This window comes from Sorex araneus, chromosome 3 (genome assembly GCF_027595985.1).
Source record: "Sorex araneus isolate mSorAra2 chromosome 3, mSorAra2.pri, whole genome shotgun sequence".
In the NCBI taxonomy this organism is placed as follows: domain Eukaryota; kingdom Metazoa; phylum Chordata; class Mammalia; order Eulipotyphla; family Soricidae; genus Sorex; species Sorex araneus.
In genome coordinates, this window is record NC_073304.1 from 105,122,870 (window position 1) to 105,139,039 (window position 16,170).

Sequence of the window (16,170 nt, forward strand, 5' to 3'; positions counted from 1 at the left end):
AACTTTCAGTGCAAACCACAGTGCCCAAAGAGAGAGAGAAATAGAGAGAGAGGCAGAGAGAGAGAGAGAGAGAGAGAGAGAGAGAGAGAGAGAGAGAGAGAGAGAGAGAGAGAGAGAGAGGAAAAATGCCTGCCATACAGCCTAGGGAATTGGGGATTGCTGGGAGGGAAACTGGAGACACTGGTGCTCGGAAATGTACACTAGTGGAAGAATGGGGTTTGGAACACTGTATGACCGAAACCTGACTGTGAACAATTTTATAAGTTTCTATCTTACAGTGATTTAATTTAAAAAATCATTAAAAATATTAAGTATGAAAGTACACACATCAAGAGGGGATTTAAGGGTGTGAGTTAGTGTGGAGTGAAATGTGTTTGGGTGTCAGTTGCTTTGGCAACCATCCATGCTTTTTCTTTGTCCAATTTAGTTTATTGACACTTTCCCCAAATTTCCCTACCACATTTCCCACCAACAGTCTGTTACTAGGGTGGCTGCCAGAGCTGGGTAGAACAGTTAGATTTCTTTGGGTGACCTTTGCCTGGCCTTGGTGTGAGCTTGAGTCTCTCCTAAGGGGTCCATCTACCTCTCTGTCCGGAAGCCTCCTTACACTTGCACTGGGATTCTGTAGCTTAGTGATTTCCTGGGCTCTTGAGAGGCGCCATTTGTCTGGAAGACCTCCAGGCCTTTGGATTAGTTCAGAATTTAGATGCAGTTTACCCCAAAATGTATTACCAGGGACGCCCCTATGTTCGCAGCAATAGCTTATAATTTTAACAATAAAGGAAACTGACTTATGAGTGGCAGCTGTTTTCACATGCACACACAAAGCAAAAATTAAGTTTATTTAAACTTTGAAATTAGTCTCCTATGTTTCAATCATATTTTGCAATGTTTGTCTCGTCTTTCTTATGTGCCTAGAAAGAAAACTAGGCTATATCTAATCATCTCCTTAATTACACTTAACGACTTTATTGAGATATATTTCATATATCAAACATTTCAGCTCTGCACACAATTGCATGTTTTTTAGTACATCTGAAGTCATGTGCAATCATCACATTAAATTCCGGAACATTTTTACAACTTCAAAATAAAACCTTAATTTGAAATATGAGAAAACAGTGCAAAGGATTTACTAAAACAGATGTTTTATTTTTCTTAACTTCTCATTTTAAGGCTAAGAGTGGGATAAAATGGCTTAAAAATCACAACAGCAATCCAGGTATCTAGCCCGTGTCAGGGCTAAACAGAGTCAAGGTTCTAACTAGACCCCAGGGCAGCCGATTCTCATCCTTGATCTGCGGGGAACAGGAATTGAAGCACACCATGGGCACCCAAAGCTGAAACATTCCGGGCACCCTCTGCTCATCCCACACAGATACTCAGCCCACTGTGTCAGGGCTCCTTTCTGGAGCCACAGCTGAGTTATTCTCTCTCCTCCATATCCCATAAGAACCAGAAGTTACCCTCTTAATTGGAACTTTCACTAGCTTAACTTCACCACCAGAAACACATTAGCCAATAACTCATTAAGCCCACCTCAATTAATACTGCATCATAAGCAGAATAGTAACAGTGAGCATGAAGGGCTAAACCATACAGGTCAAAATGGTAGAGCAACGCAGAACCCCATCAAGCTTACTTATTGAAGAGGCTAGCCCAGAAGACCCCAGAAGCAATGAAGTGCTAGACAACCTCTTTGACAGGGAATTTAGAAAGGAGCTACTGAAGATGCATAGGGAGCTAAAAGAAACAGTGGAAAGCAATGCCAATAAAATACAGGAAGACTTGAAAGTAGAAATGCAGAAAATGCAAACAAAATTACAAATGGAAATGTCAGGCCTGAAAAACCTAGTAGGCAAATTTAAAAACTCAGTGGGAGGCCTCAGCAACAAAGTAACAGCTGCTGAGGACAGAATGAGTGAGCTCAAAGATGATGTCCAGAGACTCTCTAGAAAAGAGGAGATAATGGGAAAGAAACTGACAATCCAGGAACAGATGGCAAGAGAAGATCTTGATGAAACCAAGAGGAGTAACATAAGAATTATTGGAGTCCTAGAGGGACAGGAAGAAAACCCTGATGAAGAAGAACCTGTCAAAGTCATCATTGCTATGATGTTCCCAGAGCTGAAGAAAACAGGTGACTCATTCAGGAGGCCTGCCTAGAAAAAATCCAAATAAAAATACCCCCAAAAACATCCTGATCAAAATGACCCAAACCTTAGATAGAGACAAAATCCTGAGAGCAGCAAGATCAAAGAAAGAAATTTTCTATAAAGGAGCATCCTTAATATTCACAGCCAACTTGTCTGATGAAACCCTCATTGTCCGAAAACAGTGGTTGGATATAGTGAAAAAAACTCAATGAAATAAATGCCTAGCCAAAAATACCTTATACAGCTAGACTCTCTCATTCATAACAGAAGGAATAACACACAGTTTTACAGATAAACAACAGCTCAGGAACTTCATAGACTCAAAATCATGGTTAAAAGAACAACTGAATGGGCTAGTTTAAGACAAGACAGTCCCCTCAAATACAACAAATTTCATCAGAAAAATGGGACAAAACCCCATAATAAGAATTTCTCTCAACATCAATGGGCTAAACGCACCAAGTAAAAGATACAGAGTGACAGGATGGATTAGAAAACTGAACCCAACATTCTGCTGCCTGCAAGAAACACATCTCAACAGTCAGAGCAAACACAGGCTCAAAGTCAAAGGCTGGAAAACAATCCTATAGGCAAACAACTCTCATAAAAAAAGGCTGGGGTAGCCATCCTAGTATCAGACCACGTTAATTTCTGACTGAAGAAAGTCACAAGAGACAGTGAAGTCATTTCTTATTGATCAAGGGATCTGTACAATAGGAAGAACTTACAATACTAAATATATATGCACCTAATGAGGGACCAGCAAAATACTTAAAACAACTACTCATAGACTCGAAGAAAGACATCAATAGCAACACAATACTAGTGGGAGACTTCAATACTGCTTTGTTAGCTCTTGATAGATCAACCAGAGTCAAGTTTAGCAAGGACATATTTCATATGAGGGAAGAAATGGAAGAAAAGGACTTAGTAGATACATACAGAACACTTCATCCTCAAACAGCTGAATATATATTCTTCTTAAGTTTCACAGCCAACTTGTTTGATGAAACCCTCACGGTCCGAAAACAGTGGTGGGCTATTCTCCAAGATAGGTGACATGGTGAGCCGCAAAACATACCTCCATAAAATTAAGAAGATGGAGATTGTATCAACGATCTCCACAGACCATGATGTGCTGAAATTAGAAATAAATCACACACACAGAAAATAAAATGAAACACCTGGAAATTAAACAGCTCACTATTGGACAACGAGTGGCTTAGAAAGGAAATCAAAGAGGAAATCAAAACATTCCTGAAAATGAATGAAAATGAGAACACAAGTTACCAAAACTTATGGAATACAGCAAAAGCTGTGTTAAGGGGAAAGTTTATAGCTCTACAAGCATTCCTCAGGAAAGAGGAACGAGCCCACATAAGTAACCTAACCTCACAGCTTAAGAGCTTGGAGAATGATCAACAGAAGGAGCCCAATCCAAAAAGGAGGAAGAGAAGAATAAAACCCAGAGCAGAAATTTATGAGATGGAAACACAAAAAACAATCTGAAATATCAATGAAACCAAGAGGTGGTTCTTTGAGAAAATAAAAAATATTGATAAACCCCTAGCAAGACTCACAAAAAAAGGGAGAGAAAACCCTAATAAACCAAATCAGAAATGAAAAGTGGGACATTACAACAGAAACTACAGAAATTTAAAGAAACCTCAGAGACTACTTTGAGAACCTTTAAGCCAAGAAACACAAAAACCTTGAGGAAATGGATAAATTCCTAGATTCCTATAGCCTCCCAAGGCTGAACCAAGAAGACCTGGAATACCTGAACAGACCTACTGAAACAGTAATAAAATTTCTCCCCAAGCACAAAAGTCCTGGCCCAGGTGGATTTACTAGTGAATTCTTCCAAATATTTTAAGAAGACTTACTCCCAATTCTCTTTAAGCTTTTACAGGAAATTGAAGTATCAAAAACACTTCCAAACAGTTTTTATGAAGCAAATATCACCCTGATACCAAAATAAGATGGAGATAAAACAAAGAAAGAGAATTATAGACCAATATCCCTAATGAACACAGATGCAAAGATCCTCAACAAAATATTAGCAAATAAAAATCCAATGACTCATCATAAAGATCATACACCATGACCAAGTAGGATTCATCCCAGGGATGCAAGGATGGTTTAACATTCACAAGTCAATCAACATAATTCATCATATCAACAAAAGACATAATCAAAACCATATGATCATATGAATAGATTCAGAGAAAGCATTTGAGAAGATACAGCACCCGTTTATGAGGAAAACCCTCAGCAAAATGGGCATCGAAGGAACTTTCCTCAATATAGTCAAAACCATCTACCAAAAGCCCATGGAAAGTATCATTCTCAATGGGGAAAAATCTAAAAGCCTTCCAAGATCGGGCACAAGACAAGGTTGCCCGCTTTAGCCACTCTTATTCAATATAGTACTGGAAGTCCTGGCCATAGCAGTTGGACAAGAAAAAGATATCAAGGGCATACAGATATGAAAGGAAGAGGTCAAGCTACCACTATTTGCAGGCAATATGATACTATACCTAGAAAACCCTAAAAACTCTACAGAAAAGCTCTTAGAAACAATATGTCAATATAGTAAAGTGGCAGGCTACAAAAATCAACACCCAAAAGTCCATGGCTTTCTTATATACAAACAATGAAAGAGAAGAAAAAGACATTAAAAAAATCCCATTCACAATTGTACCACAGAAAATCAAGTACCTTGGAATCAGCTTAACCAAAGAGCTGAAGGAACTATACAAGGAAAATTACAAAACACTACTTCAAGAAATAAAAGTGGGCACTAGGAAATGGAAAAGCATCCCCTGCTCATGGATAGGAGAATTAACATTGTCAAAATGGCAATACTGCCCAAAGCACTATATAAATTTAATGTGGTCCCTATGAGGATACTCATGACATCTTTCAAAGAAATAGACAAAACACTCCTGAAATTCATATGGAACAATAAACCCTCATGAATAGCTAAAACAATTCTTGGGAAAAAGAAGATGGGTGGCATCACCTTCCCTAACTTCAAACTCTACTAAAAAGCAGTAGTAACTAAAACAGCATGGTATTGGGATAAAAACAGACCTGCAGACCAGTGGAACAGAGGTGAATGTCGTGTCCCAGACCCCCAAATATATGGCCAATTAATCTTTGACAAAAGAGCAAGAAATGTGAAGTGGAACAAGGAAAGCTTCTTCAACAAGTGGTGCTGGGAAAACTGGATAGCTACCTGCAAAAAAATGAACTCTGACCTCTGTCTAATGCCAGGCACGAAAGTCAGATCAAAGTGTATTAAAGACCTCAATATCAGGCATGGATCTATAAGGTACATAGAGGAAAATGTAGGCAGAACTCTCCATGCCATTGAAGCTAAAAACATCTTTAAGGATGAAACAGCACTGACCATGCAAGTGGAAGCAAACATAAACAAATGGGACTACATCAAACTAAAAAGCTTCTGCACTTCCCAAGAAACAGTGACCAAAATACAGAAAGAGCCCACAGAATGGGAAAGAATGTTTACCCAATACCCATCTGATAAGGGATTAATATCCAGGATATACAAGAAACTAGTAGAATTGTACAAGATAAAAACCTCCAACCCCATCAAAGAATCACTGTCTCTGTCACTGTCATCCTGTTGCTCAGTGGCAAATTCGATATGCCAAAAAACAGTAATAACAAGCCATCAAAAAATAGGGAGAAGAAATGAACTGAAGTTTTCTCAAAAAAGAAAATACAAATTGCCAAAAGGCACATGAAAAAATACTCCACATCGCTAGTCATGAGGGAGATGCAAATCAAAACAACAATGAGATATCTCATACCACTGAGACTGGCACACATTCAAAAGTACAAAAGTAACCAGTGCTGGCTTGGATGTGGGGAAAAAGGGACGCTCTTTCACAGTTGTTGGGAATGCTGACTGGTCCAGCCTTTCTGGAAAACAATATGGACAGTCCTTCAAAAACTAGAAATTGAGCTTCCAGATGACCCTGCAATACCACTTCTGAGAATATATCCCAAGGAGATCATATGGAATTTATTTTTTATTTTATTGATATGATGTATTATGTTGACTGACTTCTGAATGTTAAATCATTCTTGCATCCCTGGGATGAATCCCACTTGGTCATAGTGTGTGATATTTTTGATAAGTCTTTGGATTCTATTTGCTCATATTCTGTTGAGGATCTTTGTATCTGAGTTTATCAGGGATATAGGCCTGTAATTTTCCTTTTTGTGGTCTCTGCCGTTGGTATTAGGGTGATATATGCCTCATAGAAACTGTTTGGAAGTATTTCTGTTTCTTCAATTTCCTGTAAAAGCTTAAAAAAGACTGGCAATAGGTCTACTTTAAATGTTTGGAAGAATTCACTAGTCAATCCATCTGGACCTGGGCTTTTGTTTCTGGAAAGAGTTCTGATTACTGTTTCAACTTTTTTTGTAGTGATAGGTCTATTCATGTATGAAAAATCTTGAGTTAGCCTTGGGAGGTTGTAGGAATCCAGGAATGTATCCATTCCTTCTAGGTTCACTTCTTTTCTAGCATACAGATTTTCAAAATAATCTCTGATTATTTTTTTACTTTCTTTGGTTTCTATTGCGATAGTCCCCTTTCCTTCTGTGTGGTCTGGAGTCCCTTTGTTGCTTCTTCTTCTTTCCTAAGATCTTAAGCTGTTAAGTCAAGTTATTCATGTGGGCCCCTTATTCCTTCCTGAGAAACACCAGCAGAGCTATAAAATTTCCCCTTAATACTGCGTTAGCTGTGTCCCAAAAGTTCTGGTAGATCCTGCCTTCATTCTCATTGTCTTCAGGAATCTTTCAATTTATTCCTTGATTTCATCTCTGATCCATTGGTTGTTCAATATTGTGTTGCTTAATTTCCAGGTGTTTGATTTAATTCTCTGTTCCATGTGTGATTAACTTCTATCTTCAGGGCATCATGGTCTGGAAAGATAGTTGATACAATTTCTATCTTTCTGACTTATTGAGGTTTGTTTTGTGGCCCAGTAAATTTCCTACCTTGGGAAATGTTCCATGTGCACTGGAAAATGTTCAGGTTTTTTGGAGATGAAAAGCCCTGTATACATCTATTATCCCTCTCTCTTCCATTTCTTCCTTCAGTCCCTGTCCTTCCTTGCTAAGTTTCAGTTTTCTTGGTTTATCAAAAGGTGATAACATGATATTGAAGTCAGTCTCCAACTACTATTGTTTTGCTACCAGTGCCCTCCTTGCAATCTATTAGCAGTTCTTTTAAGTATTTTGCTGGCACCCCAATGGGTGCATAAGGCCACTCTGGCTTTTTTGAGAGAGATTTTTGCTTGAAGGATTGTTTTCCATTCTTAGTCTTTCAATCCATGTTTTCTTTGACTGTTCAGATATGTTTTTTATAGGGAGCAGAATGTGAATTCAGTTTTTTAATCCATTTTGCAACTTTGTGTTTCTTACTCGGTGCATTTATACCATTGGCATTCAAATAAATTATTGTTATGGCATTTTGTGTCACGTTTCTGTAATGGCTTGTTGTGCTTGTTGGGTTTGTCTTGTCTTAGAGTCACCCCTTCAGTACTTTTAAGGTTGGTTTTGAATCTATGAAGTTTACTTGAGCTATAGTTTATACATGAAATAGTTTATATTTCCTTCGAACTGAGTGAGTACTCTCTCTGGATAGAGTACTCTTGGAAGGTGTTCATTTCATTGATTCTTTTTTTTTACTATGTCCCACCACTGTCTTTGGGTGCAGACAGTTTCCTCTGTTAAGTCTCTTGTTAATCTAAGGGATGCTCCTTTGTATGTAGTTTCCTTCTTTGACCTTGCTGGTTGCAGTATTGTGTCTCTATCTGTGCTATTCATTGTTTATATTATGATATGTCTTGGAGTCTTTTTATCAGTGTCTCTTGTAGCTGGTACACTTTGAGCTTCTTGGATCTGTTATTTTGCGATTTTTAAACATTTTATTTTCATAAAGTAATTCACAATAGTTCATTACAAATAATCTTCAAACAGCCACCACACCAGCAAGCATCTTCCCACCACAATAAGAGGGAAGTGTATGAAGGTTGTTGTATTTCATTCTGGAGCAAATTATATATAAGAGAATACAAGAAAGTATGTTAAAACCAAACAAATGTGTGCTACTTTAGTTACATCAGTGGGCTAGAGTAAAAGATGTTGCATGGTCGCAAATGTGGCTGCACCCTCAAGGAAATACTGCATCACTCTCTTCTGGGAGTTTTATTTTATAATCTCTGGATCTTGGCCCTTGATGAGATTACATGTCACTGGGGCAATGTGTGGGTGTGACTACCAAGTTACTGGAAAACTGGGGAGCTGGGTGGAGGAGACCCAGTCCCGATCCGAGCAGGTTTGGAGATCTCAGCCACGGTTCCTGCATATCTGAGTTCCTCTGTTGGCTCCCTCATAGGTGAGGCTTGTCCAAGTGTGTGGAGAGTGGTCTTGAGCATAACTGCGGCTGGGTTCTTGAGGTTTTCAGCTGCTGGGGTTCTGCTTGGGGCAGGGAGAGAAATTCAAGCCACCCCCTCCAAGGGGTCCCGGTGAAGACAACCTGGCTCGGGGGCAGGAGATTCTCCCTGAGCTTTTTGGATCTGGATGCCTGCATTCTCTAGCTCTGGAAACTTCTCAGCAATAATATCTTTAACTGCATCTCCCTGATGACTAGTGATGTGGAGCATTTTTTCATGTGCCTTTGGGCCATTTGTATTTCTTTTTTGAGGAAACTTCTGTTCATTTCTCCTCCCCATTTTTTGATGGGGTTGGAGGTTTTTTCTTATACAATTCTATAAGTATCTTTTGTATCCTGGATATTAATCCCTTATCAGATGGGTATTTGGTGAATATTCTTTCCCATTCTGTGGGCTCTCATCTCACACCACAAACACTGGCACACATACAAAAGAACAAAAGCAACCAGTACTGGCATGGATGTGGGGAAAAAGGGACACTCCTTCACTGTTGGTGGGAATGCTGACTGGTCCAGTCTTTCTGGAAAACAATATGTACAGTCCTTCAAAAACTAGAAATTGAGTTTCCATATGACCCCGCAATACCACTTCTGGGAATATATCCCGAGGATGCAAAAGAGCACAGTAGAAATGACATCTGTACCTATATATTCATTGCAGCACTGTTCACAATAGTCAAAATCTGGAAACAACCCGAGTGCCCAAAAACAGATGACTGGTTAAAGAAACTTTGGTACATCTACACAATGGAACACTATGCAGCTGTTAGGAGAGATGAAGTCATGAAATTTGCTTATAAATGGATAAACCTGGAGAGTATCATGCTAAGTGAAATGAGTCAGAAAGAGAGGGACAGACATAGAGGGACTACACTCATTTGTGGAGTGTAGGGTAGCATCACATGAGGCTGACACCCAAGGATGGTAGATACAAGGGCCAGGTGATAGCCCCATAGCTGGAAAACTGCTTCATGAGTGGAGGGGAGAAGGTAGATGGACTAGAGAAGGGATCACTAAGTAAACAATGGCTGGAGGAACCAGTTGGGATGGGAGATACATGCCAAAAGTAAATAATGGACCAAACATGCTGACCTCCCGGTGTCTGTCTTGCAAGCTATAATGCCCCAAGGTAGAGAGAGAGAGTATGGGGAATATTTTCTGCCTTAGAGGTAGGGGGAGGGTGAGAAAGGGTATACCCGGGATACTGGTGATGGGGAATGTGCACTGGTGGTGGAGGGATGGGTGTTTGATCATTGTGAGATTGTAACCCAAACATGAAAGCTTGTAACTAACTCACAGTTAGTTACAAGAATGAAAATAGTAAAGATGCTCACATTCACAATAAAATTTAAAAAATTAAAAATATATGTCTTTAACTGTACATTATCTTCTCTTTCTTCTTGGTAGATTTTCCTATTGTTAAAGTATAATCTTCAGTATTAAGACTAGGTGAATTTAGGCAAAGAAGGCACTGGAGGGGAGGACCAGACACGCCAGCCAAGAACAGCCAGATCACTTTAGTCTGATGATTCGGAGACATGCAAACCCAGGAGTAGCTCTAAAAAATAATGGAAATTCTGTTTCTACAAAAAATAAATCCTAAAATTATAAAGGAAATTAACATACGGAAGTTCTCACAATCAAGTACAGTGCTAACCCTTGCCAAAGATCACTTTTTCAAGAATTATCTTTTCTGTATGTTAGGTAACTTATTTCTGCCAAGTATTTATTTTTTCACCTTCCAGAAATGGGTCACATGCCTATCTCTACCCCTCAAAATCCCAGTCCTCCATCTGCCTCCTTTGCTGAGGATATTGTATAAGTTTTGGGGGATTGGGTAGAGAGTCCAGAGGTTAAGATACATGTCTTGCAGATAGACAACCCTGGTTTGATCCTTTGGTGCCACAGATGGCATCACTAGATTTGAACCATGGACTAAGCCCTGAGCACAGTTGGTGTGCAAAACAAAATAAAAACACAAGAAAATTTTAAAAACAAAACAAAACAAGACGAATCTTACTGGAGGAAGCATAGTCAAAGCATACAGACTTCTGATTAGCTAGTCATACGCCATTGAGGGCCAGATTTCTAATTGAAATTAACTGGCTGTTCTCAGTACATGGAGAAAAAACAACACAGCAGTAATTGAAGTAATGATGCAAGAGCAGTTATGGCAGATATCCATGTTCATCCATGGCTCACGTTCTTCAATATTTTCAAGAATGAAAATAGTAAAGATGCTCACACTCACAATTGGGAAGATAGAAAATTTTTTTTGAAAAGAAGGAAATTTACCAGCTCTGAAGGAACTTGGTATAGGAATAAATACTTTTTAAAATTTTTGGTTGTTTTTTTAATAGGACAACTGGGCCTTTATTATTGCTTATCAAGTAACATGTTCTTTATTATTTTGAATGTAAGGATTTTTATTCGTTACAGAGCTGTCTGGCTGATTTAGGGTCTTTTGTGTTACCTATCACTTTACAGAGCATTGCCTGGTAACTCTGGGGCAGAACCCATGGTCTTGGGGAATTGTTATCTTCTCATTCTCAGAAAGATCCCAGGAATTTGCAGGAATGTTTAAAGTGTGAATGGAAAAAGCTAAAAAAGCTGCTCAGAGCAGCTGCCTATTGGAAACTGAGACCTACTTTCAGTAGTAAATCAATTATGTTTCTCATAATTTTGTAAAAACAATGCAGAACGTGAGACAAGCAAGACAGCTCAAAGACCTGTTGCACATACTTTGCATGCAGGAAGTCCAGGGGTAGTGATGGCGGGTCTGTGTTTGCCCATGGTTCTTCAATATTTTCAAGAACAAAATATTGAGTAGTAAAGATGCTTTCCTCATTTTCCAATTTTGGGTGTGGGTGTGTAAGATGTTTTCTTCTTGCTGATGGCTGTTGTGTCCAGTTTTGTTTAATGCTCCAAGATGGCTTGGAGTTTGGCTTCTCCCTAGAGACACTTTGTTTCATGTTTGCCACAGTCTGTGACACAGAGTGCTGATGCTATCCGCAGCCAGTCAGTCCTCAAGGGGTGTCTCGTTCCAATTACTGCACACCTTTATGGAACTGTCTAATTGCCTACTTATCTTGGCCACTTTGTTTCGTGGGAAAAATTGGTTTCTTTATTTTCTTCTGAGCTATGGAGGTAACTACATCATGAGCCCTGTATGTTTTACATTTTTTGGAAAATGCCTCTAACATACATAGTTTACCCATGAATCGATTTTTTGTTCTGTTGTAGGGGTCTCACTGGACTAAGTCATTCTGTACTGATCCAAGGACCACGTCCATTTAACCAATACTAAACATTCAAATACAGGTAAGAAAAATATATAAAAATATAAGAAAAATATATATTGATTGTCTAACATATTAGACAATCAAAAATCATAGTGTGGACAAACTCAAAAGAACAAGCAACATCATTAAAAGTAAGACTAACAGTTTATTAGCAACAAAAGTGTACACTCAAAGAGACAAAGTGTGGATATACTCCAGGAAGAGTAGTGCCAGTTCTACAATATTTAGCTTATATAAGCATAGGATTACGATTAATTGACAAGAAATAGAGTATTCATGATTCTTCAAAGACAAAGGAGGACTTTGGGTAATAATTTCTAGGAATCAAAGTGTCATGCATATTCTAAACGTATTGGCCATTTTCAAGGGTTACAAAGGTAATTGTAACTGTCAGAGTACAGATGGGTGTAATTTTTTCTATGCAACTATACTGTGAAAGTAATGCAATGAAGCCAGAAGTCATTTTATTGTTTACTTGTTGCTTCATCTTGAGTTTTCTTCAATCCACTGGGTTGTACCTTTGAGGTGCTCAGTACCTACAACATATTAACTTCTCTGGAAGATCATAATGATGCGGATGATGCTGGAGAGGTGGCAGCGGGTCTCTGTTCATTGTTGATTCCCAGGGTCTTCAATATTTTGAAGAATAAACATATTGAATAATAAAAACACTCATACTCAGAGTAGGAAAGTACAAAAGTTTATTGGAAAGTAGAAGAGAAAGTAAAAGGAGCTGCCCAGTGCGGGGGACAAAGTTAAAAGTAAAAGTTTTGTATAGGACTTTCTAAAGGCCCTTTGCATTTCTCATCAATGGACAATTTACAGAGATTGCAGGGAATCTACAGGGTGGTTGGGCTGGTTTGAGTCTTTCTGGCCATCCACCTCAGGTATTGCTCATTTTCTTAGTCTCCCTCTGAGCCTAAGCTCTAGGTCAGAATTTTATGATGGACAATTGTCAACTACCTATTTACCAGAAAAGTCCAGACATTTACAGGAGGTCAAATATGTTGGATGGGCCAGCCAAAAATAGTACTACTCACAGCAGCTGGCAAATGTAAAAAGGCTTCCTCTTTCAATACTGTTTCCCAGAATAGAATATGAATATGAAAGAAAGATATAGTTAAAAATAGAAGCTGAGCATAGATGCTGACATGTTAAATGTATGACACTTCTAGTATAAGCACAACAATATTTATTGGGATAACGCACTTCCTAAACTTTTTAACCTTGGCATAAGGAATAATGTTTGGGGCTGGAACAATAGCACAGTGGGTAGGGTGTTTGCCTTGCACGTGGTCGACCCGGGTTTGATTCCCAGCATCCTATATAGTCCCCTGAGCATCACTAGAGATAATTCCTAAGTGCAGAGCCAGGAATAACCCTTGTGCATCGCCGGGTATGACCCAAAAAGCCAAAAAAAAAAAAAGAATAATGTTTATGAGAAGCAGTTTCCTGATTCCTTTTTATATCTAGGTCAGTTGCATACTACATGCACACTAGCAGTTTTCCTGTCTCAATGACATTTTGGAAAAGATGAACTTTTGGAGATTTTAAATTTTTAGTGAATAAAGGACAATCTTTTGAGTTGGGGAAGTTTTTATATTTAAAAGGATTTTTAGAGATATGTCAACCTAAACAAATGTCAAATTGGCACTTACATAAAGATCAAATTAAAGTAAGGGAAATGTATCATGGCTCATCTAAAAAATCCTTTAGCAAAGTTGAAAAATATTTATTATATTTAAAAAAAATTCAAATACGTGCCCTGTAAAATTCACCAATTTTGAAATGCCTGCTTGAAAAAGCTTAATGTTTTGAGAAAAATAAACCTCAATGCTATGAATACCATTCTCCTGTAGTTCCTTTTTAGATGAGGTATTTTAGAAAGTTGCCTTTGCTCTTCTGAAATGTAAATCTCCAAACCCAAACAATTTTCTCAAGAAGTTAAACACCAATTCCTTCAAATGTGAATATATGTGTAAATATTGTTATTTGCTCAAGGCAGAAAGAAACCTTGTTTCAGTTGACTTAAAGGATACTTGGGTTAAATTCACAATGATCATAAGATCATTGTCATATAAGACAAAAAACAACAATATTAAGATTTCACACTGGTAGCATTTTTATTGAAAAAGTCATATTGAATAGTCAATAATCTTAAATTTGTTCATAAAAATGAATATGGATTTTTAAAAAATTGAGGCAGAATTAAGAAGGAACCTACTAATATAACTGTACATTTTAAAATTCATATCTAATGGGTTCCATCTTAGAAGGAAAGTCATAACGTTTCTATTTTCAACTCTTTCTATATGTGCATAGATGCATATATATTTATGATGTGGGAGCAGTCACAGATTTCTGTTCACTCAGGATAACCAGGTTATTTAACATTTTCTTCCCATTATTTTAGCCTCTAGGTGTTTCCTCATATGTTCAATGCTATGGAGTGTACCCAGGGGGTTGACCTCAGCACGGGCCTCCTGTTGGTTCATCGCCTCGATGGTTCATTGCCTCATCGTGGTAGGGTGGGGGTGTGGCAATGGTGCCAACTGGTGAAGAATGAACAAACAGGTGCTGTCCAGAGATGCAGGCATGTGCATGTTTGTGTGTTTGTCATCGTGCAGATTGTTACAACATGCCAGTCGACCAAAAGCTTGCATTCAGTAGACTGGGAACACCTGTAAGGGCAATTAGAGGTCACCGTAGAAGCCTCCGTCCCTCTTGGAGAGCCTGGTAAGCTACTGAGGATATCCCACCCACACCACAGAGCCTGGCAAGCTACCTGTGTCATACTTAATATGCCAAAAACAGTAACAATAATAGGTCTCATTCCCCTCACCCTAAAAGAGCCCCCAATATGGCAGCATTGGGAAGGATGAGCAAGGAGAGGCTGATAAAATCTCAGGGCCAAACTAGGCTGCCAAAATAAAGAAGGGTTAAAAAAGTGGAGGGTACAAACTTTCTCAATGTCACCTACATTTTATTAGGTTTTATTGACTATCTTAGTTTCTGCTTTTGATTGTTGGTTTGTTTTTAGGTCAGGTTGGCTTGTGGCTTTTTGATCACTCATGGAAAGGCTTGGGGGGACAAATGTTTTGTCTTGAAATTGGACTGACACTATTTTATTTCTAAAATAAAAGCTAAATTATAATCTTTAAAAATGTGCTTTTATTCTTGTTTTTTCCCTCTTCATTTATCTCCTCATTTCTTTCTTTTTTTTTCTTTTCTTTTTTTTTATATAGAGACTTACAAACTTTTGTGATTATGTTTCAGTCGTACAATGCTGGAATACCCATTCCCCCACCACCAATGTTACCAGTATCCCTCCTGCCACCCTCACTGCATCCCCCCCACACCCGACCCCTGCCTCTGTGGTAGGCACATTTCCTTTTACTCTCTCTCTCTCCTTTGGGGTATTATGGTTTGCAATACAGGTACTAAGTGGCCATCATGTTTGGTCCATATTCTACTTTCAGCACGCATCTACCATCTTGAGCAAGCCTTCCAAACAGCATTGACTTAGTGGTTCCTTCTCTATCCCAGCCGCCTTTTCCCCCAGCATGTGAGGCCAGCTTACTAGCTGTGGAGCTATCCTCCTGGCCCTTATCTACGATCCTTGGGTGTTAGTCTCCCATTATGATACTTTATATTCCACAAATGAGTGTAGTCATTCTGTATCTGTCCCTCTCTCTGCGACTCATTTCAGTTAGCACTCTCCATGTGGATCCAGTTATATGCAAATTTCATGATTTCAGGTTTTCTAACAGCTGTATAGTGTTTAATTATCACCTTATTTCTAAGAGGAGACCTAGGTGGATAAAGAACTATGCATAGGAACATGTATAGTCTTATAGGGAATGTTTAGCCTGTCCTGATTATTACAAAATCAGAACAGTGAGAATATTTGCAGCAAAATGGGCTTTATTTTTATTATTTAAAAATTATTATACCACCATGAGATCCATAGTGACAAAGTTCCAGTTTCCCTTCCACCTACCGCCTCTTCTTCCTCCTTGTCCTTCTCCTTCTTTTTCTTAAGAATACTTTTATTTGTGGCCTAGACGAGCACCCGAGTGGCCACACATGAATGGCTTCTCCATTCCTGAGCGTCCATGATCCCGGAGGCCAGCTAACTACTTCCGGAACCCAGCAGCTTCTTGCAGAAATGCCTCCAGACTGTGAACTAAGCTACAGACCTGAGCTGCCCCGGGAG

At 38.8% G+C, this 16,170-nt stretch overlaps 1 non-coding gene across 1 annotated transcript; it reads right to left on the reverse strand.

The window, feature by feature from the left end:
• Positions 1-15,737: 15,737 nt before the first annotated feature.
• Positions 15,738-15,867, reverse strand: LOC129403932 (small nucleolar RNA SNORA72). The gene has a single exon (XR_008629568.1). It is a non-coding gene; the product is annotated as a small nucleolar RNA SNORA72 (small nucleolar RNA).
• Between the last annotated feature and the right edge of the window lie 303 nt (positions 15,868-16,170).